We start from the raw sequence: 25,743 nt of genomic DNA, 5'->3' as shown, positions 1-25,743 counted from the left end.
ACAGTATAAAAACCAAATCAGATTTTCTTCAAAAGAGAACAGTATCCCTCCTACAATTTTGGCATGCACACAGGGCAGAGGAAAGTTCTGGAATTTTGGGAGAGTAATATTCAGAAGGTGAACTCACTGGAGATTGAAGAGCAGAATGACTAATTCTACCCAGAGGGAATAGTTGTCCATTGTGGGAAATAAGCAGAGCAGTCTATAGAAGGAAGACCAGTCGATGCATGGGTACTGATTCTAAATAAGCCTCCTGAATTGAGGGTCTGCTGTAGGAATTATGTCAGGCTGACTGGGTTACCTGATGGTACTCCTAAAACCAGAAATTACATCTGGAATGATAAATCAACACCAATCCCTAAACTGTCCATTTTGATCAGAGTAAAGTATGGGAAGTGGCTAATATCCAAATGTTCTGTGTTCACGCTAGGAGGAGAAGATCTTTGGGCTGTTGAGCAGATTGCAGCTGGGACACAGAGTTGTGCCCATGCCACACCTAGTTTTGCTTGCACATGTAACTGGAGGCTGCGGCTCCTGAGGGGCTGCATCCAGGCTACACATGCTCCGAAGAACAGGTTAGCTCGGTGGAGGACGCTCTTTGAGAGGTCACCTCCAGAGGACTTGAAGAACTTCATCAAACACAAGTCAAGACCCAAGTTAGGGCTGCTTTTTTGCATCGCACCCCACAAGAGTGACGCAAGGGTGACTCATTTCTCAGGAAACGCCTGAGCGGGAGGGACCGTTCAGGTTCTCACACCAGCACCGCTACTGAGGCTCCATCAGATACGCGCCGCCAGGCCAAAGGGTCGCTAGATCCTACCAGAGACAGTGCTGAGATACCGCAATTTTCTTTTACCAGGTGTCTACCCGAGGGGCCATGCCCTATTGCCAGACAGATGTCTGAGGGGCGCCTGTACGCAGCACTACCGGCGACACAGCCGAGGGCACCACACCTACCAGGCCTCAAACTCCACCGCCAAGAGTCCAGGAGGTGACCGTCCCAGCGAGGCAAGCACCACAACTCAGGCATGCTGTGGTGCTATGGTTGTGGGCAAAATGGCTGCTGCGCCAGACAAGATTGCTGCTTGTCCGACACCACCCCCATTTGGGGAGCAGGCAGGAGATCGAGTGTCCAGGTGGGACTGGTCTTTGCCAGGTACGTGGCCTACTGCTTATCCTTCAGTGTCGCAGAGCAGATATACCCAGCAACCAGCAAGGCAGATTACGCACAGGCCTGAGCAGCCGCCCGCTACCCCGTCAATACCACCTGCCACCCCACCAGCCTGTGAAGAGAAATTCCGCAAACCGATGAGGTCCACTCAGATGGGCGCTATCCTTCAGGATGTGATCCGGGACATGCTGCCTCCAGTCCCCCGCCTGCGACTATAGTCATTCCTCCTATGGCTCCAGCGCCTGAGATGCTGTGCAGCCCCAGCGGTCCACACCAACGCTGGGTCCTTCCATTCCGGCTTCCCTGCCTCCTACAGTTCAGGCGGTTCGACACCAGCCTCCAGAGCAGCCTTCTGCTCCGGTCTCCACGACTCAGTCTTCAGCACCCAGCACTCCTCTTCTGGCGCCAGACCAGCTGGACACTTTGGTGGACACAGACGAGGAGTACCCCCACACGCCATCTTCAGCAAAGTTGTTGGGGTGAACTCCCGGGGGCCGGCAGAGCTGGGGTTGCGGAGGCCCTAACTCCTCCCGCGTCCCAAAAGGAGTATGAGGCACACACAAGAGCAAAGTAATTATTGCTGTTTATTATAGTAACGGCAGGGATTATTTTCTGCCTGTATGCATCCGGGGAGACGCTCTCGTTCTTAGTGTGGCTCGCAGGCCCATTTTACTGTAGTATGACGCGCTGCTCGCGTCACCTGGGAAAAACCGCCACAAAACCTATCGCCACTTCGGGTTGGCTCCCCGAGTGGTAGGGTTAGTATAGATGATCATATGCAGGAATATTAGTGGATAAGGACAGGTCAGGTGGCACACTTGGGTTGTCCCTAACACTTGTTACAATAAATTGGTTACACGGGAACCCTTGGTGATTGGCTAACTGAAATGGCGTCAGTGAGGAGCCCCTCGTACTCTGATTGGTTCCCTCGTGAGCCCCCAAGCCTGGGACCATCTTTGCTCCCAGCCCGCAAGGTACCTGGTGTTGGCAACATTGTGCAACTATGTGTTAGTGGTGGACAATGGACAGGTCTTTGCTAGTGGCTGATGATCACGCCTTTCCCATCGGTGTATGTGTCCAACTTGTCGTTTCATTGCTGCAGCCTGCGTCCCAGACATGGGTCCCCGGCGACTTTCTGTCTTGGTCACGTGTGTAGAGACCTTAGCTGGAGCAGAATTATGAGCATTTGATTTGTTTTTCGGCCCAGGGGCGCTTGGCGGTGGCAGATGTAACCTTAGTACTGAGAGCTTGGCATGTGAGTTGCAACATTGTGGCCTTGGCGGTGGGCTCTCGCTGGGACTCGTTCTGCATGGTCAGCACATTGCTTTTTGTCTCAAGAGGGTTTTTTGTGTTAGAGGTTCCGGCCTGGGGACTCTTGCTTTGAAGCCTACTCGGGCCTAGTTCCTGGGAGGTGGTATATAATCCATAACATGGGTGCCGCAGGGCGACAGAGAGTCACAAGTAGCAGGGAATATATACGAAGGCGTCTCTATGAGGACAGGGTAGCATGAAGCGTCTGCAAGCATATACACAAGCTCTTCAGGCATGTTGCGTTTCTGCGGTGCTGTAGGAAGCCTATGTGAAAAATAACAATGATGCATGTCTGTGAGTGTGTCAGTCCGCTACGTCATAGCACTGAGTATGTTCTTCGTGTAGGTTGGTGTGTGAGTGACCAGTGTGCATGGTGGCACGTGTTTTCTTGTCTGTGGGCTATGTCGTCATGGCATCTCTAACGCTTGGCCCGTGATCCTCTAGGCCAGGGTCTGGATGAGAATGGGGGAAGTGTGTTCTCCCATTTTCCCACTTCATTCCCCCCTCTGGTCGACTTGTCGACCACAAAATTATCTGCTCTCTTGTCTCCGCGTTGTCTCCATACCTTTGTTATCCCTTCTAAGTGTCCATACTGGTTCACATGATCTTCAAATGACCAGTACATATACACACATCCACAACTGGGTTTACAGTAGACCCACTTTCCAACATAGCTCTTTGGGTTTCTTGGGTTTTCTACCTTCACAGACGGCAGGTGCAAGCCATTTTCTAATATTTGTTTGCGTAATCTCTCCCTTTCCTTTATTATTATATCTGTGTGTTTGTCGTCTTCTGCTGGCATTAAGGCGTGCATGTCGATCATTTCCATCATTTCATCAGTCGTCCGTGCTGTCCAAGCTCTCCACAACCTTAATCCTAAAAGGGCAGCCATACCCAGTACTATACACCCAGCTATTATTTTAAGGCCATCTGACAACCATGGTGGCATCCACGACCACAAGTAGGAAAACCAGCTGCCATCTTTCTTCACTCCTTTAGCTTCTTCTTCCATCTTGGCGTGCATCTTGGCAAGTTGTGATACTGCCTCAGTAAGTGTGCCGTTGTCTGCGTCATTAGCAGGGGAGAATGTGCAACATGATTTTCCAATTTTTGCACAAACTCCTCCTTCCACTGCACTAAGGAGGCCCAGCACATATCTATTCTGTAGTGCTACCATTTGTACTGCCCTCAATTCTTCTTTTATTGCATTGAATCCGTTGACGGTGGAGTTTATTGTCATCATTAGCTCCCATCTTGTTATCTGGAGCCATTTTGCATTTGCATATGCCTGCAGACCTCGATGTATTATTGATGAGAAGAAAATTGCAGCTCTGCTAAACAGTCTGTGTCCTGGTGGAATGACACTGAGAGCTCTTTCCGATCTTCCCCACAGGTAGTTTACCGTCAGTGGTTCCCCTTGTCTTTTCACCCTTAACAATATGTTTGTGTCGTTACTTTGTTTTCCCCTTCCATTCGTCACATATCTTTTCCTCCTTTTATTCTCTTTGTTTATCTTAGCGAATTTCCCCAAATTGACATCTTTCTGTGGTACCACTAGGGCTGGTACATTTATGTGTACCATTGTGCATAGTCCATTCCAAGATGGCGGCAAGCTGTGGTAAGCCTTATCTCCGCAGGCCCAATAGTGGTCCATTACAACCGATGTCCCGGCACCCTCCTTAGTTATGGTCACTATCCTTTTGCAGTTGCTGTTCCTTCCGACATGGACATCTCCGTTGTGTTGATAACATAGTGTCGGTGCAGTTAGTGGAAGTATTGATACCGGGTCTTCGTCCTTCTCTGACCAGGTCACCAGTCTGACTGTCTTAATCCATCTGTTAAAACACTTTGTTTTCTTCATCTATTCTTGCTATATTTGGTTTTGTCAGTGTTACCATTTCGCTCCCCACAACCCTCTCTGTCCATCCTTCCTTCGTGTATACTTTCCCATCTATTAGCAGCAGTGGTCTTTCGCAACACCGCATTACTCCAGCAACTTCACTTGCGTGCCATTCACATAGTAGGTAATTCAGCGTTACTTCCTTCATCTCTCCTTTGTCTGGGCCATCCGTCACGTACTGGAGCCCTTCTGTTAGTTGCCAGTAGTTATTATACATGTGGAGTGTCTTGATGAAGTTTTTTTCATACGGGTATGTGTCTCGTGTCTTCCACTTTATTATTGCCATTCTCCCCTGGAAACGTCCTTTTGTTTGGAACAGTGCCAGTTATATCAGGCATTCTACTGATGTTGCTGGTACTTCAGTAGCCACAAATGTTCTGCAGGTGCTCATTGCGTATGGGATCAGTGAGCACACATAGCAGTTGTCCTTAGTTGTCCCCTTAACAATTTTGGACATGTGCTGATACCTCATGTTGTTTGAGACGTGTGCAGAATCTGTAAGATATGTGTCAACCCCATTATTATCAACATATGTGCTGCGTTTAATCCTCGCCCTGTTTAATCTTGTTCTGTTCGTACCACCTGACACCGTACCTGTTGCAGCTGTTGTAGGGGGTTCATTAGTAGGAGGTGCAGCCATAACATAAGAAGCATAGTGTGCCTGCCAGACAGCGGCAGCAAGGAGACCAGTGATAAACAATAAACCTATAATTTTTAATACAATAGCTAATATCACCAGCATTTTCCTCTTACATTTGCTGCGGTCCTGCAGCTCATTATGTGTGATGATATAGAGGCCCGCCTGTAAATATATAAAAATAAGCGTTAATTTGTTATTTTTGTTTATTCAAGCTTTCCCTATCAAGTAATCGTTTAATGCCCAAGCGAAAAGCTGTTCCCACGCGTATCTTAGTGACCTATCTCTTAGGGCTGGTAAGTGCTCGTGGAGATGTGGGAATGATTGTTCTGTGGCCAGAAGGAACGTGTTGTAATACACACGTATTTTTCTCTTTAAATATTTTGGTCTTTTTGTAACGTATACAAATTGGTGTGACAGCGCTTCAGGTGTGTCGTCATCTGTGGGCAGCATTTACCTTTGGGTAAAACGCAACGTTAGTTACTTCACTTTTCTTTATACATGAACAGTAATACGTGGAACCTGCATGTGCGAGACAAAAAGAGAAAGAGAACATGTATGTGTCTACAAGTGTTGTGCAATATGACAGTTTGTTATACAATGTTCTTTATTTGGGTAGTGGCAGTGGGAGGTGCATTTGGCGTCTGGTCACCACCTTGTGGGGTGTGAGGTGGTGATCCGACCCTGGCCTGTTTCTTAACTCAAATAGGGCTAAGGGGAGACAGTAAAGCCAGCTTTTCTTGGTAGATTGCTGAATTTTTGCTATCTCTTGTTTTAGGAGGCCGTTGAGGCGTTCACAAACACCATTTGGCTGTGGGTGGTACGCACATGCAAACTTGTGGTTGATGCCAAGGAGAGCAGTTATGTGCTGAAACATTTAATTGGCGAAGTGTGGGCCATTGTCTGACCGCAATACTTCGCACACCCCCCACCTTGGGAACACCTCCCTCACCAGGAACTTTGCTGCTCTAAAGGTGTCTGCATGGGAGCATGGACCAGCTTTGATCCACCTTGAAAATGGGCATACTACCACAATCATGTATCTGTACCCTTGACATACGTTGAGCATGTCAGCGTAATCAATGTGGAGGTGTAGGAAAGATCCTTCCGGCCGGGGTTTAATACCTTTGATCACTTGCAGCGTGTGACCGGCCGTAAACTGTTGGCAAGTGAGACAATTACTAATGAATTTTGCAATGTGTGAATGACAGAACCACCCCTCCTTAATTCGTGCTGCAATCACCTCTTTTCCTGTGTGTGCGGGATGGTGTAGTTGGGCCAGGGCTGTTTTCAATAAAGCCAGGGGGCATGACTATTTTGCCTGTATTGTTTTGCCACCATACATGCTTCTGTGGGGGACATTGTGCATCCCCTTTTGACCCAGAGCTCTTTCTCTGCCATGGGTCCTGCTGCCTGTATCTCCATTATTTCATTCTCTGGGATATGAGTGTACCCATCCTTCATCAGCATCTGTCTTGCCCCCACTCTCCCTTTGTCTTTTTCTTTTTCTGGGGGGATCCAAATCTCTGCGTAGTACGCAGCATGTTTAGCATGTGCGTCTGCTGTTTCATTACCTTTGGAAATGTGATAATCTCCGTTTGTATGGGCCTGACACTTCACCAAGGCCACTTCTTTGGGGTCTTCAATTACTTCAAATAGTTCAGCATGTAGTAGGGCATGTTGCACTGGGGTGCCGTCTGCCCTTCTGAACCCTCTTCGCTGCCATTTTATTAACCCAGAATGTACAGTTGATGTGACGTATGCACTGTCAGAATGTATAGTTACTCTTTTGTCATTGCTTTCTTTTGCTTTCTTTTGCTAAAATTAGTGCCACTAACTCTGCTGTCTGGGTAGAGTAATGTTGTGGTAGCTGGACACATTTCACTGGGACATATGTCCAATCCTCTTTTAATCTCACCACTGCTGCACCTGTTCTGCGGACCCCATTACTTTGATCAATTGTTGAGGACCCATCAATGTACAGTATTTCTCTCCTCTCTAGGGCGTTTTCCTTAACTTTTCTTGTGCTTGAATATGTGTCGATAGCTTGTGTGCAGTCATGAGCATAGTTGCCATCTTCTACTACCTTTGCTATGAACCTTGCCTGGTTCACGTTGCTGCACCTTACAATTGTTAACTCAGGCCTGGACAAGATAACTTTGTACCCTGATGCCCTTTGAGTGGTCAGTGTTGATTTTGTTTTGTTCAGAATGGCAAAAAGGGCATGTTCCACATACAGTGTAGTTGGGCAACCCATTGTTATTCAGTATAATTTTTCCACCGCAAAGGCTGCGGCAGCCAGGCTCTGCTCGCACGGGAAGTGTCCTAACATTACAGGGTCCAGGTGCCTGCTGTAAAATGCTACTGGTTTGTGCCTCATACTAGTTTTCTGTGCCAGTACTGTCCTCATCACTGCTGAGCTACAATGTGAAAGATGAAAAATTGTTCTTCATAATTTGGGGTGGCTAGTACTGGTGCTGTGGATATGGCATGTTTTAGTTCCTGAAATGCCTCTGTCATCTCTGTGTTCCATCTCAACTTCTTTTCCCCTCTCTGTGCTTCTTTTAGTGTCTCAAGCAGTGGTCCTGTGTATGAGCTTTAATCAAAAACCCAAGCCCTGCAGTAATTGCATAGGCCCAAGAACTGCTGTAGTTCTCTCGCTGTCTGTGGCTGCAGTGTTTGTTATGGCCTGTGCCCGTTGAGGTGCAATGTTTCTTCCATTTTGTGAAATGAGCTGGCCTATGTAGAGCACCTGTTCTTGGCAGTACTGTAGTTTTTCCTTGTCTACCTTGTACCCTTTTTCTGCTAACACAGTGAGCATCTTCAGAGTCTCTCCTGCATTTCTCCTCTGTTGTGCTGCAAATGATTATGTCATCTGCATATTGTAGCACTGTGCTCTCCATCTCAATGTTTCCCAAGTCCATATGTATCACCATGTTAAATATGGATGGGGACTCACAATACCCTTGGGGCAACCTTGTGTGTTTCCATTTTGTGTTGCGGTATGTGAAACTTGTCAAATCTTGTGAGTCAGGGTGCAGCAGTATTGAGAAAAATGCATTTTTGAAGTCAATCACTGTGAATCGTGATGCCTCTGTTGGTATTCCACATAGTATAGTAGCTGGGTTAGCCTCTATGGGGTATTCTGCCTCTACAATGTGGTTGAGGGGTCTTAGATCCTGCATGAAATGCCCAGACGCTCCCTTAGCCTTGCACACAGGATAAACAGCAGTGTTGCATGGAGACTCTGATGTTACTAGTATACCTCTCTATCAGTGCTGTTATTGTGTCATATATTCCTTCATCTGCCTCTTTTGATAGTGGGTATTGCTTCACTCTCCGCAGGGCCCCTTTTTTCAACTTTATTTTCACACCTCCAATGCTTTTGATGCTGCCCACGTCATATGGACTGGTGGTCCATAGAGATGCAGGTACTTTCGCCAGATCCTCCTCATGAAACAGCACAACTGTAGCGGCTGGTGCTTCTAGCGCCAGTGCCATCCTCTGTGCTACGTCTCTGCATGTTACCGTCGCCCAGATGTGGACGCTCATTTGAAACACCATCTCCCCCTCACCATTATCATCTGAGAAGATCTCCTCATCAGATACTTGTGTTAGTCGGCACCCCTTTGCTAGAGCTATAACTGCCCTCCATGCTCTCCCTTCCCTGTCTTGGGCATGCACCGCGATGTAGTACTGTGTTGCCGCAATGCTCTCAATGCTCAGTGATATCCTTGTCCATTCCTGTTCACTGGTTGCTGTTTCGGGTCTGAAAAGGTAAGCTGCTGGCCTCCTCCAAACCTTCCCTTCAATTCCTGGCAGCCACGCTATTGCCATGTATGTCCCATATTGAAATAGTTCTCCATCTATTGGTTCGGCCCTTGCTACTGTTTTGCCGCAATAGGCCTGTAATATTTGTTGTGCTGTGAACATGCTTATGCCTGGTGTAGAGCAAATTATGCCTTTGTCAGTAAAGGAGATAGTCATGTTCAATCTGCTCATTATGTCTCTACCTAGTATGTTTACTGGTGACTTTTTTGAGTATAGCAGCAGTAGTGACATGTCATGATCACCTACAGATAAGGAGAGGTTATCTGTGAAAGGAACCAACCCTCGAGCCCCAGAGAATCCTTGTGTGTTCATAGCTTCGCCTGACAGTTGAAACTTCCCCTCTCTTATGCATGACCTAGTGTCCCCTGTGTCAACTAAGAAGGAAACATTTTTGTCACCTATCGTCACCTGTATGCGTGGTTCCTCCGCAGGGTTAGGTGTTACCGATAGGATGGGACACATCAAGGACATCTGTGGGCTGTCCTAGTGTGGGTATAGTGACTGTCCATTTCCTGTGTATGGGTTGTTACCCGGTATTGTCACCCTTCCAAGCTGTGTCTGGGCTACAGATGTGTCAGTAGATGTTATTGCATTGTCTTGTATTTGTACCAATTGTTGGCCAGTTTGGACCTGTTGTTGCTGCTGTACGTTTGGCTGTTGCTGCGTTTGTGCGTGGGTTTGCATGTGTGGTTGTTGCTGCTGTTGTGTTTGCAGTGTATGTTGTTGTGGAATTTGTGTTTGTTGTGGTGGTAGCTGTTGCTGTATCTCCTGCTGTAGATAAACCTGTTGTTTCCCCATAGGCCCCTGCTGTCCCTGCTCCCCCCATGCTGCCTGTGCTGGTCTCATCCTACATGTGTCCTACCATCCCACATATCCAACATGTCGGTGGTTGCCGCGCTTGCCATTGAAGTCTCCCCATGTAGTCCTGATACCCCTGCTGTCCCTGTTGATTGTAACCTCGGAACCCACCCCCTTGTTGGTGTGTTGGTGGGCCATATCCTCTCCCTCTCATTTGCTTGGTTGGTGTGTGAGTGACCAGTGTGCATGGTGACACGTGTTTTCTTGTCTGTGGGCTATGTCGTTATGGCATCTCTAACGATGTGGATACTTCTGGCTGTTGTTTTTAGTCAATTTGGTCCATATCGCAGGCGTCGGTTGGGCTAGGGCGTGGTAGTAGGCATGCTCCTCGTGCATGTGGGCCACGAACCCATGGTACCTTGTCGTCTGGTAGGGAGGTGAGCGGGTCAAACTCCTCTCACTGGGGGTGCTTGGGCCGTGATCCTCTAGGCCAGGGCCTGGATGAGAATGGGGGAAGTGTGTTCTCCCATTTTCCCAATTCAAAGGTCGTCCATGAACGACTTGCTGGTTTGGCAGAATACTTGGGGCTTCCAAAAACCGCGGTGGAACAACCTGAGACAGGGGTCCTGGCTGAGGTCTTCACTCTACGCCCCATTGCCAGAGCAGGGATCCCAATGCAAAAGGACGTAGTCGCCTTGGCCAAAAAGGGATAGCCTAAAACGCAATTGGCGCAGCCTACCAATCGGCACCTCAATGCCAAGTACAGGCAATTGGAGGGGAATCCACTTTTGCTGTTGGCACACCCTCAGCCACACTCATCAGTGATTGCTGCGGCCTCACTCTACTCCAAGCCTCAGTTGTCCTCGGCTACCTCGTCTTCGGCGCTTCTAGACAAGGAGGAGAAGAACTTGGAGGCTTATGGAAAGAAGGTTTATTCCAACGCCTCACTGCACCTTCGTCAGTCTAATGCAGATGCCATGCTTGCAGCTGTTAATCAGCGTATTTGGTGGGAAATAGCCGACTTCCTTCCAGAACTTCCGGTGCACAGTCAGGCACGTTTCAAGGCGCGGCTGTCAGAAGCTAAAATGGTGGTGTAGGACATCATGGAGTCCACCATTGCATATATAGACACCTCAGGCTGTGCCATCTGCATTGCCATGGACATGAGAAGGACTGCCTGGCTATGGGTGACCAAGTTCCACCCGGACGTCCATGTACGCATATTGGACCTTCCATTCGAGGGAGGCAACCTTTTTCATTCAGCCACCGATGAGGAGCTGGATAAGAAGACAAACAGTTCACAAACCGCAAAGTCTTTATCTATCCTTACGAAGTCCACACCCAATATGTACAGCCAGACGCATCAGCATTCTGACAAGGGGCGGCCATTTGGCGGGTTCCGGGGTCTTCCAGGAACGAAGGTCCCGGCAGACGGACCATTCTCTGAGTCAGCACAGCCGCAAACAACACAAGGCGGACAATAAGGGATTCTTTCAGTCCCCCTCCTCAGCCTCAGCATCAGAGGGAAAAGGGCATGACATTCCCCTCCAGGTCCATATGTCTCCGGTGGGGGGCAGGCTTGGCCTTCACTCACATCATTAGCGTATGAGGTTCACAGACCCCTGGATCCTAACCGTAGTGTCCACGGGTCACCGCCTACCGGTTCCTCCCTCTCCTCTCTCCTGCCCTCTACTCCCACAGATTGTGACAACAACTCTGTTGGCAGAAATTCGATTGCTCGTAAAGAGCCAGGCAGTGGAAGACATCCCAGCCCCCCCCAGCGGGGCATGGGCTTTTACTCCAGGGTTTTCGCCATACACAAGAAGAACCAGGCTGGCCTGAGAGTTGTGTTGAACCTTTCCCTCCCTCTTGAAAAGTTCAAGATGGTTACGCCAGCACTTATTGCAGAGACACTGTGCATGGGAGACGGAATGCGCTCCCTGGATTTGAAGGACGCGTACCTACACGTCCCGATTTGGCAGCCTCATCGGTCCTTCCTGCGGTTCAGGATCATGGGCTTCCATTTTCAATACAAGGTTCTACCCGTTGGCCTCAATTCAGCCCCCAGGGTTTTTACCAGGCTGATGAATGCAGTGGCAGCCCTCCTCCGGGCTAAGGGCCACCATGTCAAACCGTACCTAGACACCTGGCTCGTCAAGGCGAGCTCCCCGGAGGCGGTCCATCAATCTCAAGAAGTCACAGCCGCAGCCGACACAGAGTTTGGCGTTCCTAGTCCTCATCTGAGACACAAGCTCCAAGAGAGTTTTTCCCTTGGAGGACAAGATCACAGCCATCAAGAGGGCCACAAGTAATTTTCTCAGCAGAGTGGTGACTTCAGCATGGTGGTTCCAGCACCTCCTGGGTATCTAGGCGGCATGTCTACTGGCAGTGACTTACACAAGGCTCAAAATTAGAAGATTACAGCTGCACTTCGCAGCCTCATGGAGTCAGGAGCGGGGTTCCCAGGTGGAACTTGTCAGCATTCCTCCCTTTCTCCACCAGGACCTTGTCTGGTGGAGCACAGACTGCAATTTAAGGATAGGCAGACCCTTCCGTCAACCAGCACCGCAGGTTACCATCACCATGGACTCTTCTTTGGAGAGCTGGGGAGCTACTCTGGACAACCACAGTATCCAGTGAGTTTGGTCTCTTCAGGAACAGTAGGCTCATATCAGTTGGCTAGAGCTGAGGGCCATCTGGCTGGCTCTCAAAGCCTTACTACTGCTCATTAGCCGCAAGATGATCTGCATTCAAACGGACAACTCCATCAGCATGTATTACATCAACAAGCATGGTGGTACCAGGTCTCCTACTCTGTACACCCTTGCGGTCAGCATTTGGGAATGGACTCTGGCCAACAACATACACTTGACGGCGATCCACCTCCTGGAGATTCAAACCTGGAGCCAGACAGGCTCAGCAGGTTGGGGCGGACAATTACAAATGGCAATTGAACTATCAGGTCCTTCAGGGGAACCTCAGCAGATTGGAACAACTCCTGGTGGATCTGTTCGCCACCTGGCACAACAGGAAGTGCCCTTGGTTTGAGTCCTGGCAGGGACAGAGCCTAGGCTCCCTGGGTGACGCCTTACAGTTACAGTGGGACGGCATGAGCGCATATACATTTCCTCCCACTCCCTGGTCCACAGGGTGAGCTGCAAGTTAAGGGAGTCACGACACCTCAGCATCATTCTGATAGCTCTGTGTTGGCCTGCGAGACCATGCTTCTTGCAACTGCTCAGCCTCTCGGACCAGCCGCTGATTCACCTTCCATTGGGCCCAGCTCATCTTCTATCACAGCAGGGAGGCAGGTCTGCGGAAGTTAGCCCTCACAGCATGGTTCCTGAGCAGGTCACACTAAAGCACCTGCATCTGTAGCAGGCTAACCTAGACATCATACAGGGCGCTAGAAGCGATGCTACTAGGAAACCAGTACAAAAGCAAATGGACTAGGTTTTGTCAGTGGGCGGAATCAAAGGATGTTGATCCTCTTAGTTGCACGTTGAACAATGTGCCATCCCTCTCTGTGCACATTGCACACTCCGGGGTGCAGATAGACACATGCCACACCTATCTGGCGGACATCGGAGTCTACCGGAACTCGGAGGAGGAGGTCGTCTCATCCTCCAATCCGGTGGTTAAAAGACATCTGGCGGGCCTCACCAGGCTATACCCACCTATCAAGAAGCCACACGCCATGATGTGGGACCTCAACGTAATGTTGGGCCCCTTGACGCACACACCTTTTGAGCCAATGGCGTCCGCAGACATCAGGCTAGTCGCCATTAAGACAACCCTATTGGTGGGTCTTACGTCTGCATGCAGGGTCAGCTAAATCCAAGCACTAGTGGCTTCAGAACCTTACACTACCTTTCATAGAGACAAGATGCCCGTTAGAATACATCCCGTGTTCTTGCCTAAGGTAATCTCGTTGTTTCACCTAAATGAGGAGATTGTGTTAACTACTTTCTTCGCTGACCCTAAGGATGATGCTCAAAGGGTCTTGCACTGTCTAGATGTCAGGCGCTCTCTGAAATTCTATCTGGACAGGTCTAAGAGCTTATGCAAATCAGAGGCTCTCTTTGTCACCTTCGGTGGGGAGGTCAAGGCCAGGATATTAGGCTTCCAACCCTCTATAGCAAGGTGTATTTCGGCCATCATGGAGGCTTATAAGGGGCAGCACAAATCGCTTCCGACGAACATGCATGCCCAAGTTATTAGAGCCAAGGCCACAGCAGTCGTGTTCAAGAGGCACGTTCAGTGGCAGGTCATCAGCAGGACGGCCACATGAGCCCCTCCTTCGGCATTCTGCAAGCACTACTGTTTGGATGCCGGCTCCAGGTCAGATGCGGCATTTGGGCAGGCAGTATTAAGGAACTTGTTTTCTTAAGGAGGCTCACCTCCCCCCTGAATCTACATTCAGTTGTAATCGCCCATACAGTATGGAGGAAAGGGGACAGGACATAGGAGTAATTATAAGTTACTCACCGTAGTGAATAACGTTCTCCTAGTCCATAGTCCCCTTTCCTCCATACGTCCCACCACCCTAAGAAAACTGGTGTCATTAGGCAATGGTAATATTGTCGACACGTCAATAGGGACTGAGGATTGGCGCCTGTAGGCGGAGTCGTGGGAGATTTTTTCTGGTGAAAAAGGTTCCATCTTCCGTCGCTAGCGAGGGCCGCACATACAGTATGAAGGAAAGGGGACTATGGAGTAGGAGTACGTTAGTCACTACGTTGAGTAACTTATAATTTATTAATGAGCCTTACATTCTTCACAGTTCAGCAAAAAGGTTCCATAAGGCCAACTTTGCCTCTTTCTCTCATCTCCTCGTGTCTTAAAAAAAGGCACTGGTGTTGTTCTCATGATCAGTAAGGACACGCATCAGCACAAATTCCATGTCTGATTTCCATTTTTACCATATCTTGGTCCAGGTCTTTGCTTGCACCTCTTACGATCTTCCGCTTCTACCGCTCACCGGGCACCCTCAACCTCTTCTTCTCGGCTCTTGACCATTTACTTGACATGCTCCAACCTGGTGTCCCTGCAATCATAAAAGACAAACTCAAGCTCTCCAATGTGACTGTGACCGACTGCACCAACCTGACTTTTTTCTCTTTGAATCCTTACTAGTCAACTTACATAGTTTAACCAATACCCAGGCACTTGCTTTCTCGCAAATTACTTTCTACCACATGGGGCTCACGTGCTCGCACAATTGACCCCTCCTCCCTGACCAATAAATCGTTCACTTCCTTAATTCTTTTCCTCCTTCACTGCTCTGTACTTCCTTATCAGTTACCGAACAAAAATGTGAACCCAATTCCATGGTCCTATACTGCTTCCAAGTCTATATCTAACGCCAAGCCCTCTCCTCAATTTGCTCACTCCATTAAATTCACTTTTCCCAAATTCACCCCTTCATCAACAGCCTCCTTCAGTGATCACTATCCTACTCTCTCTTCTATGCTCCCCCCAATGCGTCATCAATCATGGCCTGTCGTAGTCATCCAGCCGCTGCTTACGCTGTTGGCCCTAAAACCAATCCCCTGCTATCCTGTATACTAGAACTCGACAGATCCTGACTGCAGCTGTCACTATAAACAAAACCTACTATTAAATGTATCTTGTTTCCTCTTTCCGCTTGCACACAAATTATTCATGACCCCCAGGCCATAGAACTGCTCAATTGCCTCCTCTCTCTCTCTGCCAATGACTTGTCCTCCAGCTTCTCTGCCAGAAAAGTCAAAATTCAGGGAAACCCTGTCCACCCTATTATCACCCTCCTTCACACGGTCTCCCCTCCTCCCAACTTCCCACTCTCCTCTGTATCCCACTTTTCCCCACCTCCACCATTTAACTACTTTGCTAACCCATCAGGCGTTCCAATTGAACCATTTGTACCACAAAATGCCAAGGAACATGTCACCCCTGCTCACCTCTCTGCCTTAGTCAACTTATCTCTCTAAGCATGTTTCTTCCCCAGACATTTAATACACAGCTATAGGTATAACTCTCATTATGAATTGAAGTGTTGACCCCCAACAATCTCTCATTCTGCAGACCTGTCTCTTTCCCAAACTCTCTAAAATCCTTGAGAGTGTTGTCTTCAAGTGCATAGTCAATTATCTGTCCTGTATTATCTTAAGAAACTCACAAGTCTGGTTAGTGGTGCCTGGGTTTTTATTATCCATTTTTTTATATCTTTGTTGTCAGGATTTTGTGACTATAGGGTAACTCTACTAAGGGGGTGTTCAGGCTGGCCCCGCGATATCACATGGGTTCTCGCCACCCTAGCCCAGGCTTTCCTGCCTCCCAAGGTGAATGTGGACACTGAAAATAGGTAACACCTACTGTCTAAGGTAGTCTCTCTACCGTGGAGGACCTGAAGGCCAATGCTTTATCTATCTTACTCCCTCCGGAGCTTCCGAGGGATAACCTACACCGGTCTCCCCCAAATTGATGGTTTTAATGTTATTCTGGATGGTGCCTTTTTCGTCAAATTTTCTTCCATTCCCTCTCTCCTTTTCTCTCCTTTGCACTCTTCTCCCTCATCTTTTGCCTCCTTACTTTCTACTTTTGTTTCCCTCCTATTTCCTCTCTCGTCCTCTTCCCTCCTACTCTCCCACCTTCACAGACCTCTCCCTAGTGCCTCCTGTCCTCTCCCACCTTCTGTTCTCACCGGTCTTATCGTCCCCTTGCTCTCTCTTCCACCCTCGCTCGCTCTCTTCTCTCTTTCCTCCCAAATATGTCCTCCTCTGTCCCTCCAATCTACTCACACTCCTCTCCCTCCTATATCTAACACTTCCCCTCTACCAACCACTCTCCGCCCTGCAATCATTCCCTCTACAACTCCTGACTCTCCCCTCTCTCATCCCTTCACTACCTCTTCCTCATTGCAGTTCAACCCTCTCTCACACACTCCCTCTCCTTCACCTTCTACATTCTCCCTCTATGCATTACCTACCTCTTACTCACACTCTACTACCACTCACTCTCCCATTTACTCACAATCACAGCTTCACTCTCTCCATTTGGAACTACTCTCACACACAATAACTCACCTGCACTAGTGTCCAACTCATCCACAGGTTCTTCAGGACTACTCTCCCACTTCCGTCCTCCTCCTGGGCTCTCGGTCCGCCTCAGCCCCTTGTGGCCTCACCAAACACCCTTCACTCTGCTTCATTCCTTAAGGTCTTTTATACCTGTGTTTTTCTTCCTCTAACCCCCACCCCCCAAGATCCCCTTCTATTGATTCTGTGATTTCGCTGACACTGGACAATCTAATGCTGTCTTTTCCCCGGAGTTGGGTCATGGTAATGCAATGCTACAAAACCCCTTAGTTCCGCCCACCTTTGGAGTGCAGGTTTTTGAGTAGTCCTTGGAGCTTCCTCTGTGGGATTTTCGGGTCAGCACCGCTCCATTTAGACTGCAGTGAGTAATGCTTCTCTTCTATGACAGGTGTCTTAACTGTCAGGGTCTGCACAGGGGTTGTCGCTTTTCTCCAGCAGTGTGCTGGGCTTGCTCGGTGTGGCAGTGAATGATGGTCCAGGTAGGTCTGAAATAAAGAAAAGAGATCTGAGAATTAAGAGTTCATGGAATTCGGTGATTGAAAGTGGTACTGGTCATAGCAGTCAATGCAAATTCAGGGGGTTCCGGCACGGCACTCTTCCCAACTTGCTCACACTATCTCTGGGTTAGGACTGGCATAGGCTTGAATCCTTCGTGGATTGAAGGACACCATACTTGAGTGACTGTCCTATCTCTTGGAATGCTACTTCTTCATCACATGGGAATCCAGGATATCGTCCCCCACATCCCTCCACATGGCCATTCTGTAAGGATCAGACATAGGCCTACTCGTCTTCATCCTACATATCTCCTCCCATGCTAAACTCATTTCCTTCTTTTGCTTTAACTGAACACATAGCCTAGTACCCAGCTGTCACCCGCCACTGCTTGGCTACACAGTGCTGCATGCTCTACTCTGCCTCCAATGCCAGCCCCTTCTTCCATCCCTCTTCTCTTTACCTACTGACCTTCTCATAACCCTCACCCATGGCTTGCAATCTTTGGGCTCTTTTTGACAGCTATCTGAACACTTACAGTTCATCACGGCTACTGCCTTAGCAGCCAGATTCCACCTCCTAAACATTAGAAACATCAGCCCACACCTCACACACTATTTGACTAAATCCCTTATTTCTACTCTAGTTTTCAGCAAATTGGGCTATATCACAAGCCTATTTCCTGGGCAACCACTTTACTCATTTGCTCCCCTCAAGAAAGTTATTAGCTTTGAGGCACACACTTTTCAATCTACCAAGATCCTCCTCCATCTCTGCCTACTACCAGCACTCTGGATGACTCAAGAGGCAGACCCACTCATTAAATTCCTACTTCTCATCTATAAATCCATCTATGGTCTTGCCCTACTTTCTCGCTGAATGGACTTCACATTAGTTTCCCTTTTGAACTCTCCACTCCTCGACTCTTCATGACCTGTCTGCCCTCCGTCCCGCCAGGCCTCCGTCAGCTTTCATTCCTTTGCCCTACTTACCCTACACCACTGGAAACCTCCACCCACACCCCCACATGGCCGTCAAAGCCACCCCTTTGGTGAAGTATTCAAAAAGAGGCTCAAAGTCAACCTGCCAGTAATGGGAAGAGCCCCAATCTCCCCATCCTCATATCCAAACTAAAGGCCCACCCCACCTCACCTGCATTCTGCCCTCAGGAATTACTCCAACGAACGGGTTAATATGTCAATACTGTCCTCCAGCTCTCAAAGTTAAACATTGTTTTCATGGGGTCAATTCCCTGTCCCTGATGTTGATTCCCACTCCTATCATTTCACCACACGGTGTATGTCATTGAAACCAATAATGCCCTCATGTTAAGGCATGACACACTTGGAGTGCCTTCCTTCTCTCCTACTGCATACTTTGTAAGCCATTTCTATTCGAAATGACACCCTTTTCTTCAGTAATTCCAAGGTTCCTTATCTTCTACAGGATGTGAGCTTTCTTTATTTCTTTTCCTCAAATTCCCCTTTGTATTGTTCACGCTCACTTAACTTAGAGTCTGGCCATTCTTCCAATAAATCCTCCCCTTTCACATTGTTCCCCAGAAATGTCCAAATGTTCCCTTACTCTTCGTCTCCTACTGCTGTACTTCTTCCAAGGTTTCTTGTTTCCATGCACTGCCCATGTTTGGGAGCGATTTATATACCTTGGTTCCAAAATTATACGGCCACCGGGTCTCTCATGAGATATGGACGTCTTGTGAAAGACTGCCTATGGTTTTGCTGTGGGATTACAAGCAACTCTTGCCACGCACTTTCCTTTCTATGAAGGTAGTTTTATTGTGATATTGTTTGCAAAACCGTGCTTGTGCCATAAAGCATTGCCATTATCTCGTGGGGGCCATGTTGTTACCTTTTGGCCACCAATCCTAGTTGCAGTGTGTTGGATGTTTTGTTGTTTCGCGGCCTCTCTCTGCTTCCTCTTCTTGGTCTTTTAGGTCACAGAGGTGGCATGCCTATTGTTCCCGTGATTAAAAATGCCTATAACACACTTTAGTCCCCAGCCAAGAAGCCCTTCCATAGGTGATCCCGGCCCAAAAGAAGACAGTCAGACGCTCGCACACTCACTGAAATGCAAGTTCAAAATAAAGCACTACACTTAAGTACAATTTCAAAGTTATTAGTGCAAATGCAAGGAGCACATAAAATGACAACAGAATTTTCTATTTGAAATATGTCTGTGATAGGGATTCAAGCATGGAACACTTCTGAGAAAGTAATGCACAGTGGACTGTCTCTGCTCATTTAATTTGTCACAACATTCACCCTAGCAGTAAAATGTATGCAAACCACAAATTATATATTTTTATTTGGACAGTGCTAGTTCCTGTGCACATGTAAATATGACTGATTATTTACCTACCGGAGCAATGTATCTGTAAATATATTATGCCTGTAAATATGTTTTATATGATATATGCCAAACCTATGTTATCTATTGTTGCCTGTGGTAACTCCTGTAATGTGTATTACCTGTTCTCCAGCGCCCAGATACCTACGGGTTTGGTGGGGGTTTACAAATGTTAAATAAAATAAATAAATAAATGTGTTGCGAGGCATTGACTGCTGCAGAGGACAATGTTGCATTTCCCTAAATCGTCCACAGAGTTTGGAAATCCCATCACTCAGTACCCCTCAGCCACCCACACACCAAGAATCTGGTGAAGCAAACTTAGATGCTAAGGACGCACACAGTGGTAATCACATGGGCTGCTTATGGGAGACAGAGCAGGCCCTGGCTCTGTAGCAGTTTTTGCAGACTTCCAGGGCTACACCCCGGCTAGCTCCAGCCCACTATGTAATGTAGTGTGGACCTACTACAAGGAGCAGTGTAACTTTATTGTAAACACTTAATATGGGGAATTGTACAGACAGCAAGATATTGTGAGTGCTGTCGTGTTGAGACCAGATCACATAAAGCAGTGTGTTATTTGGACCACCCACGAGTAAGTAGCCACTTGGAGGAATTTTCTGAGACACCATTAGGAGCATATCATCGGAAGAATATGGATGTATGTCTTTACTTCCCCTGCATTGCCTTTGCCATACATTAACCAAGTTACATTTACTTCTCCATAACTTTACTTCTCCTGTCTTTCACTACCCATAGCATTTACTTGGTCCATTACTGGGGGAGATCTGCTGTTTTCCCCCCAAATGCAGCACCCCTAGACCCAGACCCTAACCTCTAGCTAACCTTCACCACATGCATTGCCTGTGAGGATGCAGCACAAGTAAAAGAATGGAGAATTAAGTGTATGACAAAGTAAATGCCTGATGTGAAGGTAGACTCAGTGAGTTTAGGGGACGTTTTATAGGTGAAGTAAAGGTGGAATACAAACACCTATTGCCCAATTGTATTGGCCGGTGAGAATATGAGTTACTAGTGTAAATATGTTGGATTGCGCCTTTTTGGATTTGTTTCTTGGTATCGAAAATGGAATTACATCAGTTTTGCTCCATTTTTTGGATTTACAAATGTGATTCAGTCTGCCTTTTTCATGAGTGCAGTGATACAGGTTTTCATAGTGGATGCAATCATATCTTTGTTAAAATACTTCCTCTTGTGTTTTTTTAAAAAGTATTTTAATGTGTTTTAGCACACATTTTTTATGTAAAAACTGCATTCGAAATAGTCCGGCCGGTTTGTGTAATTTGTCGCAGAGGCTCGTGACAAGGTCTTGTGAATGGTGGCTCATCGCGTTATGTTTCCTTAAAGTAAATCGTTAAATTGACATTGCATTATGGTTAGACTGCCTTATAGTACAAGTAAGTTATGTGTTCACTGAACTTTGCTTTCATTTTTTTTAAGAAACTGTTAACTGTTAGGGTCTTTTTAAATCAAATGTTAATTGCATGCCGGTAACACCCCAACATGTTGTTGGGTTCACTGTGTGACATTTTAAACATTTGCAAGGCAGAGGGCAGGAGGGCAGAAGAAGGAAAGCGTATAAGGCAGGTGAACTCGATTTTACTATTTTATTTCCCCTCCATTACATGAAACAGTAAAGGGTGCCTGCATATATGCTTTGGAGGCAGTATTTACGAATGGATTTCTGCGGAATATGCCTGGTTTGACAGGTGCAAAACCAACATGGATTCCATAGGAATCCATTAGTTTCATTGCTGCATGAAAATGTCATGCAGGTGTGAAACAAAACAAAGGTGCAAGAGGGAGGAGGTCAGCATGGGAGAAATCTTCAGGCCGATTCATGGAATTAATGTGCGCTGAAATTTTCGGCGCAAGCGTGCGAATTGCAGTGCCATTGCGAACATCGCAGCGAAACCCGCACACAGCGATTCATGGAAGTCCGTGCACATGTAAATCCCAGGATGTGCACCAAAATTCTGTGTGGCGCACGCTGGCGCACACGTCGCCAAACAGCGTGCGCTACGCACACAGCGAAATCGCACATAGAGCGGCTCACAAAACAAAAGTAGGAGGAACAGGGGGTGTGACCCGCTGAATGGGGAACAACACGTGAAAATGTGGGCGTCACGGGGGAAGTACAGGAGGCAAATGCGTGGAACGCCCACACGCACATTCAAAACACATATTCATGGATTCGAACGGGGCTAACACGTGCGCCAAAAAAGACGCGCTAATCCGGAAACACGTACGCCAGCAGGAGGCAGGCGTACGTGGACCCACGCAGCATAAAAGTGCGTGCAAACAACAAACAAGCTCAGACGCCAGGATGAATATACCGTTCCTAGCAGCAGTGCTCGTGGGATACTGCAGGAGGAGGAGGATAGCCAGGCCCAGAATTTTCACACCCAGAACCAGCCTTTTTGGGATGCCTGATGACCAGGTGTATGGGAGGTACCGGTTTCCACCTCACATAATACTCAACCTGGTGAGTGAGTGGGAGGATGACCTCACATCACCCACCTTGTGCTCCCAAGCACTCAGCCCCCTGGAGAAGGTCCTCAATGTACTGCACTTCTTGGCCACTGGATCATTTCAGCGGACAAGTGCTAAAGTGGGTGGGTGTTACAGGCCACGCAGTCACGCTGCCTACACCAGGTCTTGGCCATCATGACTGCACGCCCATCAGTCCGCAGGCACATATACCTGCCCAGAACACCTGCAGAAAGGCAGGCTGCCGTCCAGGATTTCTACGGGGTGGCACAATTCCCCAAAGTCCTAGGTGCCATTGATTGCACCCATGTGGCTCTACGTCCCCCCAGGGCATCAGAGCACATCTATAGAAACCGCAAGCACTGGCATTCCATCAACGTCCAGGTAGTATGTGATGCCAAGGGAATCATCACCTCAGTATATGCCAACTATCCAGGGTCCACCCACGACAGTTTTATTTACAGAATGTCAACCCTAAACCGGGACCTAGAAGCTGGGCGGCATGGCAATACATGGCTTCTCGGTGAGTATAAATGCCACAGCACATGCATGCATGTCAGATACTGAGTGATGTCACAACCCCACTAATTATACCCATCACCGCCTCCGCAGGGGACAGTGCCTACCCTCTGAGCACCCACATGATGACGCCAATTCGGAACCCCACCACGCCACCCGAGGTAAGATACAACACAGCCCACATTGCAACCCGGGGCATAGTGGAGCACACATTCGGAGTGCTCAAGTCACGCTTTCGCTCCCTTGACCATTCTGGCGGGCAGCTGTTATACGCTCCCCCAGTAGTGTGCAGGATCATAGTGGCAGCATGTGTCCTGCACAATGTTGCAACACGCCAGCGCCTGCCCGTGGACATGGTGGTGCCCTCACATCCCCAACCACATGCATGGCCGCTGCGCATGGGAGGGGAAAGGGCACGGGGTGAGGCAGCCCGTACGCAGCTGGTGGCTAATTACTTCACCTAAAATCACACCCCTGTGGAGTGCACACAGCCCTGGCACATACCAGCTGACAATCAATGATGATGACATAAGGGACAGTCAACTGTCACAACCATACCAGCCTGAGATTGGTCACCTCGAAGTGTTACATTGTGTGCATGCCTACCTACACAAACACCACCAATGCTGTGTCATCAAAAGACACACTTCTATGCTGCTAAATTAATTACCCCCTTGCAAAATACAACATGACAACAGTGCCATGCCACCCAACCCCTCCCCAGCACCGCCACCCAACACACCATGGCATGTCATGCTATGTGAGAGCAAACAAAGCAATCCCCAAAACCTGACACAAGTGTCACAAAGTACAGTGTCCCTTATGGAAACTGGCCACACACAATATGCTCCCAACAATGTAGAACTAACAACACACATGACCAAATACTTAACAACAATAGAATGCAGCTACACAACCTCAAACATAGCAAAAACATGACAGTACTAAGTTAAAGTAGTGGTAGTCTTACAACCTGATTATGCCAGCACATTGCCCCCTTCCAACTGTACAGTGTTGCTGCCACGCAAATGTGTAAGTGCACTGCTTACAACATGAACTCCATCTCCAAAGTAGACGGCCTTGTGAAGACATGAGGAATGAACCTGCAAATTAGGAGGAAGACATGGATGCACAAGCACATATCAATACACCATGCAGTGTACAATACAACAACAATATCCACTAGGAATGTATACACAGTATTGACTACAGACTGCCCACACAGCTCATGGGAGTCCAATGTCACTGTGTAATTCACTGTTACTTGGGCACACCCTTTGCAAGCCCATGGAAATAGGAAGCAAGAGGGGTGTGTGTCTCACAAACCCAAGCATCTAACCCAAACTCAGGACACGCCTGCATGTGCCCAGTCGGAATACAGTGGATGCCCATGGGAGCCACACAAGGCAACACACTGTAAAAAAATCAAAAATCAAAAATGGCCATGTGGGAACTTAGAGGGGGGGAACCCAGGAGGTCTGAGGACAGGGTGCGCACCAACAGCCACCTGTGTGGATGTTGGGGAAAAAAACACCTCCATGGGCTCATGGCCTGCATGGCTATGCCAATGTGGGAGAACTGCTGCTGTCGCTCTCATCACCCTCTGCTGCTGCATCAGGAGGTGGTGGTGCTATGGGAGGCAGCCCACGCAAAGCCCTGGTATGGTCCTCCATGGCAGCAAGCATGCGGGTGTGGAAGGTCTCGTTCTGGAGGATTATAGTGCGGAGATCCCCATGCAGCACCTGACGTGATGCCCGGATCTCCTCCCGAGTTGCCTGCATCTCAGCTGAGAGCGAACGTGTGAGCCGCTCCAGCTGATGTTCTGTCCTAAAGTTAGTGGAAGCCTCAAGGTCAACAAGAGTCACCCTGAGGTGATGGAGTTCTGGGACTCTATTGATATCGATTGGCGTAGAGTCTCCAGTGCCGCCCGTCGGTCCCTGTTGGACGCCAACATTTCTTCCCTGTGTGATTGGCAAATGGAGTCTGTTGCCTGCTGTAGTTGCTCCATCTGCCTTTCAGAGGGGACAATGGAAGTGGCCACCCTCTCCATTGCTTGAGCCATCATCTCAACTGATGCTGCCTGTTGGGTTGCCATACCGTATATGGATTGTTCCCATACAGTATTGCCTGGTGGCGTACGGCCACCGCGTCGGCGGCATGATACCTGTTTGGGGCAAGGCGATCTGCGCCTTGCTGTGCTGGCATTGCCTGTGGCTGCAGGACTGCATTCCCCTCTGATCTGCTAGCCCAGGAACAGGATCAGATGTTGTGGAGTGTGACCCTGCATCCGTAACCGCCAAAGGCGGACTTACCAACACTGACATCCCCATAGAGTGTTCTACCCCTGGTGCAGGTGGGTTGGACAGAACAGAATCCCTGCAGAAACACTTACCTGTGACGGCACATAGGCCTCCTCATCCGAATCAGTACCTGAATAGAGGTCTGGGGAGGTGCACCCAGAGACAACCCTGGACAGAATGGTCTGCAGCAAGATTAGGTTCTCACCCACCACCACACCACGTCCCCCACTGGTGCCCGGTCGTGCCTGAGATTCCTCCTAGGTCTGCACCATCTCCTCAACCTCAACAGCATCAAGTGCGTCATCCCCTGCAAAAACATGAAAGACAAAAAATGGAAACATGCATTAGCACCATAGCACACAAATAGGCCTGATAAGCTACAGGACCAGTACATGATTTACACATGCCCCACATGACTATAGCCCTCCCATGCATGCACTGTCATTGAGTTGGAAAGTGAGGCAAAAGACAGACACTGATGACACCAAGATGGAAGAGCAACACATTTGCTGCATGCTGGGTAGCGCTGCCATCACACATTGGCCTGCGAGTGGCATGTCCAATACACATACATGACACATGCCATCACACAGATGGCATGTACCATAGCCATGGTACATTCCACAAGTACATCCATATGTCAGTGAATGAGTACTGTCAGCCATCCATGTGAGATGGACATGATGAGATGAAAAATGCTACATAATGTGACAAAATACGCATGTGCCACACACTGCAACACAATCAGTGTACAAAAATACAGTGATTGCAGGCCGATGTACACATCAATGGTTGTGCACTTCAACATTTTACAGCAAACAACT

The 25,743-nt window shown here is 48.3% G+C and overlaps 1 long non-coding RNA gene across 1 annotated transcript in view; it reads right to left on the bottom strand.

The window, feature by feature from the left end:
• The window catches only part of LOC138547689 (uncharacterized), an 83,723-nt gene that overhangs the window by 4,017 nt on the left and 53,963 nt on the right, over nucleotides 1-25,743 (bottom strand). Inside the window, exons 2-3 of the long non-coding RNA XR_011291526.1 lie at nucleotides 17,008-17,212; nucleotides 14,571-14,695 (exon numbers count right to left, since the gene is read on the bottom strand). This is a non-coding gene — a long non-coding RNA (uncharacterized lncRNA). The remainder of the gene's footprint in view (nucleotides 1-14,570; nucleotides 14,696-17,007; nucleotides 17,213-25,743) is intronic.

This window comes from Ambystoma mexicanum, chromosome 1q (assembly GCF_040938575.1).
Source record: "Ambystoma mexicanum isolate Mex_15411 chromosome 1q, UKY_AmexF1_1, whole genome shotgun sequence".
Lineage (NCBI taxonomy): Eukaryota > Metazoa > Chordata > Amphibia > Caudata > Ambystomatidae > Ambystoma > Ambystoma mexicanum.
This window is presented reverse-complemented; position numbering and strand designations above follow the sequence as displayed.